The following is a 9,586-nucleotide window of genomic DNA, read 5'->3' on the forward strand; positions in this document are numbered from 1 at the left end:
AACCCAAGAAATTTATATAAATCAGTCCGTATGTTTTAGATACGGGATTCTTGAAACCCCTCCCCTAGAGAAATTTCTGCCCAACGCAGTTGGCTTTCTATCAGGTACAATTCTCAAAATTAGAATAGGCAAGCTGTGAAATTTTTCCCTCACCATTTTTTCAATTTGAACACTGGATACAGACATACACATATTTCATTTTTTAAATTTAATCTACGAACACACACACACACACACACACACACACACACACACACACACACACATATAATTGTTTTACAAAACTAATTTGTACTCACTTTGTAATTCGCCCACAGTTCCATGCATTTTAGATGGTATGACGTTCCTTTGTGTTCCTTGATTTTTTCACATGCTTTCTTCCAGTTGCGCATCCCTATTTTCCTGAAATTTGGTTCTGCATATCCTGAATCTGTGCCAAATTTACGGCATGGAAAACAAAAGCATGCGTCAAGTTCCACACTATATTCTAGCCACGGCGCAGATGCAAACCAGTGTTTTTGAAATGACCGCTTTTGCTTTCCGAACGTAGTATTTGGATAGTTTTGCAAAAGTGGTTGCCTAGGATTATCTACCCCAAGATCAGTAATTGTTTTCACATTAGTACATTCACTTGTTTTGTCTAACTTTGGAACGTCAGAACTTGGACCAACACCCTCTTCATTGCCGTCATCTTTCACATGTTTTGAGATAGTTTTAAAATATCCGGTTTTGATAAATTTATCCATTCAAGATGGAAATGCACAACAACGCTAGAACTCTTCCCACACACGACCAAATACACAGTGACCGTAGGAACCCGATAGCAGACCTTCCTCGCAAGCAAGAACACAAAGCTAATCTGTGGCTCTGAAGCTGAAGCATAGAGCAATTTTAAATCTCAGAACAATGTCAGTACTGGAGAACTCTCTCCATAGCCTACGTCGCTCGACCACCTACTGTTGACCGCTCGGCCACGGCGGAGTCTTTGATTCCATCTGTATTGGAAGGGTCATTTGCAACAAAAGGGTCGGATCTCTGGTTTCCAGGAACTTAGGGCAAGGGTAATAACCTCTAAGCAGGCAGATTATATGACCTTGGTTATAATCTGGTAAGCAAGGAAAGGGTGGAATTTTGCTATCCTACATTTGCTTCCGAAGATTTTCTTCGGAACAGTGTTTCCAACTCTGCTACAAATTTACCAGAAAATAATATGTAGTATTAATTTAGGATAATTTTTAATCGATCAAAATTTTGTTTGCGGGGGCCAGAGTTACAACTGCCGGGGCCAAAGCCCCCCAGGCCCCCCTAACGACGTCCCTGGTAGGCAGCATGCTAAATTACAGTACAACAAGCTACTTCTAAATGGAAAACCGTATACCCTGGAAGAACTAAAGTCCCCTGGCAGCGTTTCGTCAAATCCACCTTCAGCAAGTCCCCGAAACGCAGAGGTAAACTTGGCAACATCTTGGAACAAACGACCCTACTCATCTCCCGGAAAGAAGGAAATCGACGAACTCTGCGGAAACAGCAGGACTACCCCAACTTCTTTACATGGTGGACAATCGCCAGTGTCTGAAACTACAGCTGAAAGAACGTGGACATCCAAAACATCCAGGATATGAGGATGGGAATGTACGTGCAGCTTCTATGGATGGATGAAGAGGGTGGTCGAAACTCGGAAGCAGGTTGGAAATCCCCACCCCCTCTCACATCCCACCCCTTCCCCAAGTGACGTGGTAACAGTGACAGCAACGGAGGAACAATGTCAGCCCGGGGGCAATTCCCACAAACATAAACACGTAAGTTCTGAGATTAAATATTGAACATAATGTACCAAAATGTTCGCAGGTTGCGTACTAAAATGCAGATATTCTCTCAAAACATATTATCTAACAATTATAGTGTCGTAGCAATTACAGAGACCCCAGTGACGTGAGGTGACATTTAAACTAGTGTACGCAACATTGGCGAACGGAAAGGGGTTATGGGGGCCAGACCCCCCCCCCACATCTTGGGTCATTGTGTTATTCAGAAAATTACTTCTTTCCACAATTTTATAACGGGAAAATTCTCATCCTTGTATTTTATATTCGCAAATATATTCTGATAGTAGTTACGTAGAGTCCAACAAATGTACTTTAATTAATTCCTTCATGCAGTGCGATGAACATTGAACGTGAACGAAATGGCACAATCATTTTTGTGCTTTTAAATAGCATGTGATAAATTTCACAACACCTTTCTCAGAGGAAAAGAACGAACAAGACCAACAGTGAAGTTTCACGGTTTTTCTACTGCCAGCCACTCTGCAGAGAGGTTTTTTTTTCTGAAAATTGTTAATATACTGCTTACCATCCTTCACAACTCCTGCCTGAAACAAGTCCTCCAAATCAGGAACCTTCCATTTCGGATTGTTTTCACTTTCTCGTAAATGCCGAAAATTCCTTCTCCAGAATGTCATCAATAAATCCCGGTTCCCTCTATAACCTAATCTATCACATCACTGTACCGACAAACAATAGAGATCGGCAATTTTTCAGCAATTAATAAAAATATGTTGCGTTCAAACCTTCTTTCTTTTTTAAAGTTGAGTGACATAAAACGAAGTGTAGAGTAACCCCATTTACTACTTAAAGTTATTGAGATACCGCCACCCTGCAAACCCTCACCTCTAACGGCCACAAAGTTACATACATACACACGGATATATATTTATATACATGCACGTATGTATGTATACATGTATATGAAACTTTATCTCATGCTGCATTTAGAAAGTCAGTAGAATTTTCCTCACACTAGATGTTTCATAAATGCCACACTGTGTGATTGAATACCCAACAGGAACCACCTCACATTTCAGCGAAGAGGCGTTGATCCTATTTCTGACCATGAGAAGCATACTCGTAATAGTCATTCCTCTCGCATCCGTTCTGAATTACAGGAACTGAATGAAGAATAGACACTAGAACGCACGTTCATGAAAATAAGCGGCTGGGCAGAATTCCACTGGTGCCACATATGAGAAAAGAAATTCGTAAGCGGGACAAAAGTAGCTGATTTCCGTCGTCAACCGGGCTGTGATGCCTAGTTCGAGCGTCAGAGCGACCTCTCTCGGGGACACTTTCGAGTCCCATTCGATACAGAGCTGCTGATCGTGTGAAATGAAACTTCGTTACAGGCCCCAGAATTGTAGTCCCATATCTACACGTCGGACTACTCTTATACCTCCGAACACACGGGTTTGTCCTCCGATGTGGCAACAGCGCGAACTTCCGCCACCCGCCTAATTTCATGGCCGTGGGTTTAAATAACTACGATTATGCAGAAATTTCACTACGTATGGAATCTCACATACATCTGAGACATGAGTCACTCCTGTATGGCAAATATATACAAACTATAAAAATGCGACATTAGAAATTGTAATTTTACTTACCAAAAGTCAGATCATACCTAATTTGAAAGAAAAATTGTTCTGATAAGTATATTTGTTCAGCATTGGAGACACTGCAACTCCTGTTTTCACTTCAGTCTCACTCTTTGTGAATGAGGATATCATTTGACTACAATAATGACTAAGAACGCCTGAAAATTGTGCATGTGGCGCACATCGTAAAGTATTGAAAAGGAAACAAATAGAATATATTTTGTGTAATGTATATTGTGCTGCAAACGATAGGTTCTGATTGCGTGCAGATAGAGTTCGGGTCAAAAGTTTGAGTATTATCGGCTCATTAACATTTCATAAAGTCTTGACGTGCGCTAGTGCGTACAAGCATCGAAAGTATATGTTGCAAATGACAATAATTTCATTTTCCCTGAAGTGTTCTGAATTTTATTTGCTTCTGAATACTAGGAACCGTTCTGCAGGCGATATTACAAACTTACTGTTTCCTATATGTGTTCGAGTTCATCGATCTCATAGCTATTGTTAACACTGCATTTGACTATCGGTTAATAAAATTTTTGAACTTCAGGGAGAATATATGATGATTTGGCATCTTGAGGTCTTATACTAACATCACATTTTGGGTAGCATTTCTGAATCATGTGTATAACTTTTGTATATTCGAAAGGGGGCCTCCCCTATAGCGCAGTGGTAGCGTCGTTGCCTTTATAATCAAGGGGTTCCGGGTTTGATACCCGGTGGAGGCTCATAGTGGTTCGGATCCCACTTTAAACTGGAGGTCCAGTCCCGATTAGCCTTACTGTGCATAAGTGGACTTAAAACACCAAATCAACCAACCAGACACGAGAAAGAAACTACTATATCGTGTTGATATCAAATTTAATATCAGCAAAGAAATTATTTGAACCTCATAATTTGTACTAGGACAGGAATGTTTGTACTCTGTCCCGCTTATATCTGGAGTAAGGCCGCGCATAGCGGCAGAGAAGGGGGGGAATCGAGTGGGCAGAGCAAAGCAGTACGTACACTGGCCTCATCAAGTACTCCTTTACCCTCCCCATCCCGAACCAAACCACGGCTAAGGTTTTAAGACAGCCAGCACTGAGTGGAGCAACAGATACACTTCCTTATCGCACTACTGTCGGGTGCATGTTCTTGAGGCGAACACGTCTGGTTATCGAGAACAAATGAAAGAGAAAGTTATTTTCTTTCTTCCTTTTTTCTCTTACATTCGATGACCTGTAATAAGGAGCAAGTCAATACGATTGCTTTACTTGAGAGCGATATCGATGCCTGAGCTGTTATATGAAATTATTAGGTGTGTGAATACGTGAGCATAATGTGTTGTGTGTGCGCAAGGGGACTGGGATAGGGGGCAGAGAGACACGCACGCTTTCCTCGAAATGTGAGACATACTTGTCAAAATTTTGACCCACACCGCGGACTTACGTGGCGGAGTGGTAAGCACAGCACTTCGCCAAGGACCCGGGTTCGATTCCCGGCCGCCGGGGAATGGGTGATTTTTGGGAGTGCCCCTTCATCAATTTCACCATATCGTCACTCATCTTCATCTTCGTGATTAGCCAATAGTGGCAGAAAAGCCGAGGAAACGAACAAAAGCAATCAGTCTTAATCCCCACCGACCCTTTTCTTATACGTAGAACCAACAAAGTCTCGACATGAACCCCTCCCGCTTATTCTTAAATATAACTCAGGTCTTCTAATGGCTGTTAATATATTTTTAAAAACAGAAAAAGATAGCATGAATGATTTCCCGATTACATGTAAAAAGTTTATCAAGAAATAACATGCAGGCTTCCCCGATGTTGTAGTGTTAATATCGCCCCTTGTAAACGAGGAGTTCGGTTTCGATACCCGGTGGAGGCACATAGTGATTCGGGTCCCACTTTAACCTGTAGTCTACGTCCGGCCCCGATTAGTCTGTCGGCATAAGAAGTAGATTTAAACAATATCCAAACAAACGAATTTAGCTGCTGTAATTATTAAAATTAATATCTCGCTAAATTTGCAATTGTTAAGAACGTTTTAAAATTTAATATAAATAAAGTAACGCTAATAATGGAATATAATGCAACCCAACATAAATAACTAATTTTGATAAAATTACTTTATTTAGTGTAAAATAAACTAAATCAACCAGTCAATACCTTCTTATATCTCTGGAAAAAAAAGAGCCTAAAATTTTCAACAGTCTTCCGTGTCCGTACTTTGGACTCCGACTACGGGACGGCATGAGTTCGAGACCTCCTGGGTTCAGACTCTGGGATCTCGGCCTGTGTATAGGACCGGTGGCAACCCACCATCGTGAGGAATTGGGGAGCTACGAGTGAGTAGCGTAACCCGGTCTGGGAAATCTTTTATAACGGCTTGGGGGTTCGACGTGCTGACTGCAAGTCACCCCATTACCCGTTGAAGATCTCCACACCTCTAGGTAGGATTGTGAGAGGGAGACTGGCAGTCGGGAGATGGGCCATGGCCCTTCCAGGGCTATAGAGCCATGGATTATGTTGAAATTTCGAACATTTGTTTTTGAATTCGTTTTCCGTTTGATTTGTTTTGAAGATACATTCATGTCTGTCCAAGGTTCTAACCTGGAACCTGTGGCCTCGTAACGCATTATCCATCCCACTCCAAAGGCCGACAGAAAAATATTCGTATTAATTTCATTAGGCCAAATGACTTCCGTCTGTAGAACATCACGTAATTAGTGAGGAACTCTTAACATGTGCAAACCGATGCCCAAATTGCAATCAAGGAAGTGCGCGCTTGTAGAGGATACATTTTTCTATCCAAGGAAAAGCACCTCGATCACTTGCCTGCAAAATACCCACCCCTTCATTTGCAGAATCAAGCCATAAGTTTAGGTTTAATTGAATTTTCATCTCTCATATGATCTCCGGCCAGATGCGAGCGTAACTACTAATTTATTTATTCGATAGCGATTCAAGGAAGCAATAATATTTACACTTCCCTGTCACTTAAAACCAAACAGACAAAAAACCCTGGTAACATGTTGAATATTTCTTGAAATATAGGCCTACATGTAAGATGTAACTAATATTTCGGAATATATTACCATGTGTTTTGTCCCCCCCCACAATATTCGCCCCCATCTATGACTCGCCACATACGCCTCTCTCTCTCTCTTTAATATAATAATGATCATACATGATTATTTAACTTCACAGATTGCAGTTTCACGGATATTCTTAATTATTATCTTACCTAGGTATATATTTAAATTTTACACAAGTAGTTGTATTTACAATATAACCAGTGCGAGAAAGGAAGAGCTCCCCTCATGCAGATTTGGCTACACTTAAAACAGGCTCAACATGCCCATATGAGCTTTTTGCTCAAGTGTGGAACCCTGCCTAATCCAAGATTTTTGTAAAAATGCCCTCAAATATTTTCTGAGAAAGGAAGAGCTCCTCTCATGCAGATTTGCCTACACTTAAAACTTGCTCAACATGCCCATATGAGTTTTTTGCTCAAGTGTGGAACCCTGCCTAATCCAAGATTTTTGTAAAAATGCTCTTCGGAAAGTATGAACCCCCCCTCAAGCAGATTTGACCATACTTAAAACAATGCCAAGTTCCCATATGATTTTATTGTTTATAGTGTGTTTTTTCTGTCAAAATCCCAGGAATCTTGAATTGATATAAAGCTCATAGGTACTGGGTCTTAGAACCTAGTGGAGTGTGGTGCATGGTTTTTATTGCCTTGTAATCGGGAGGCTCGGGTTTGAATCTTGGTAAAATGTGAAGCCTCTTCTGATTGCAAAGTGTTAATATTGTTGCCTTGTAAACAAGGGGCTCGGGTTTGAGTTCTGATAAAATGTGAAGCCTCCTCTGATGGCAAAGTGTTAATATTGTTGCCTTGCTGGGAATCACCCAAGCCTAGTTATTGCTGTTGTTTGGGTATAAAAGCACCACCTCAGCCATTAACTGCTGTTATATTTTTATGCAGGCAAAATTGCCCGATCAATACAATGGGAGAGGAGCGAACAAACATAATTAATTGCATCTATGTTCTTTATAATCTTTTGATCAGTCCCATGTTTCGGCCAACAATAAATTATTGCATGCCTGGGGGATTATATTTCTTGTATGTCAGCAGATATAATCTATATTGTGTCTTTTCAGAGAGAAATAACATATTATCCATCATCAAAAAGAAATTAGTAATTACCTTCTTTCTGTATGCCTAGGAGATTATATCTGTTGGCATAACCTGCACTGTGCCTTTTCCGAAGGAAATTACATGTCATTTGTCATGGGACTCAAAGAGAAATTCTTATCTACACTGTGCCCTCTTTTCAGGGACCATCCATCATATTGAGGAAATTTCTAGTATTGGCTTCTTGGATATTGTCATGCAAACTGAATTGCATTTAGGTTTGGTCTTGTCGCAATAATATAAGCCCAAGTCTGTAACTTACAGAATAATTATTGCAATATTTCTGTATTTAAGCTTTTGGCAGATGTGCTGTGTTATTTGGGTAGGTAATATATATAAAAGCTTTTCTGCCACGAGCAGAGGTGCTATAAAATTTGGGTAAGTAATATATTTTCTGACGGCAAAGTGTTGGTATTATTGTTTTATAATCAAAGGGCCTCTGTGTTTGAATCGGCCCTCTAGAATTGTTCTGTGACTCTCTCATTTCTTACATCATAAACATATGATTTTTCACCTATGAGAATAACACTACATATGATGTCATCAGGTAATGCCTCATGGAATTCACAGATAATTTTAATGTTTGTCCTGTCATTCACCACAACTTGTTTCCTTTTTGAAGTGTTGATGACAAACATGGGCCTCTGTGCTTTGAATTCATCTGGTGTGTAATACATGTCAGTATTGCCAGTAGTGACCCTTTTGAATGCTGTAAATGCTTCATATAATTTAAGGAAATCATCCATGGACATGTCTAAATTATAATTTTCTCTAGAAAATACCTCATTTCTGCCATTTTTAAGATATATGTTCTTGATGTTGCAGTTATCAAATCTACTTGAATTTTTTTCCTGATTATTGTGTCTTCCAGTCTGAAACAGAACCACCACAAAATCCGGCATGTCATATTGTATACTGGAGAATGAATTTGTAGCATCAAACTCATAATAGGTACCAGATGCGGGCTTCTGTACACATTGATATGTATAAAATTGTAAAAGAACCTGTGGATTTTTTATTATATCTGCTTTGTATTTAAGAGCATAACTGGCCTCATATTCAACAACCGGGATTCTTAACTCCATAGTCTGAATAATGCATTTGCCTGCATCTGGTAGGGTATTAGGCAGAGCTTCCCCTGTAGAGTTTAATGTGCTGTACCTCATCAAAGCATTGTTATCATTTGCAGCTCTTCTAAATGTGATTCTTAAACCACCCTTCCACATAATATCTTTGTAATCTGAGAAGAATCCTGGCAACAGACGCATGGGAAACAGCACTGTGTGGCTCTTAGATATAATTTTATCACCAGCCTCAAATCCACCTATTTTGTAGTAAGAAGCCTCGGTTTTGGATAATTTTAGTGTGTCCAAAGCTGTGGAGGTAATGCCGGGATAATCCACTCTGTTTATAACAACACCATGCTTTCTGATCTCAATTTCAGAGAACAGATGGGGCACAAAATTGTCCACCAATCTTATATTTGAATTTGCCGGATAATCTGTTCCATCGAGCTTTACAACATCAAATTTGATGTATAGATCTGCTCTGTGGAGGTGTATAAATCCATCCCCTACATCAAGATCAACCTCCATTTCTGTGTTGGGTTGATTTAAATTTGCAAATGTCCTCCTGTTTGGAGGGAATGATTGTAGCTCATAACTCTCAATATTTTCCATTTTCTTCTTGTATGTATTTTTATTTAAATATTAATCTCTATGATTGCAGTTGTTGTGGCTCCAGCAAAATCAACTAATTCTTCTTTTTCATTAGTGACCATCAATTCAATATTATCTATTCTATTATGGCACACAGGAAAATATAATGTTGGGGATGGAGTGTAGATGATTGGCTCCATAAATTCAGAATTAGGTTTGAATGTTGCAATGATGCCAGTTTGTTTGTGAGTGCCTATGCCATTTGATTTGGTGATCATACCCTCGCCCACATTACAGTGAATATTCAGAGTCTCTA

Source organism: Lepisma saccharinum, chromosome 8 (genome assembly GCF_977018435.1).
Source record: "Lepisma saccharinum chromosome 8, izLepSacc3.1, whole genome shotgun sequence".
Lineage (NCBI taxonomy): Eukaryota > Metazoa > Arthropoda > Insecta > Zygentoma > Lepismatidae > Lepisma > Lepisma saccharinum.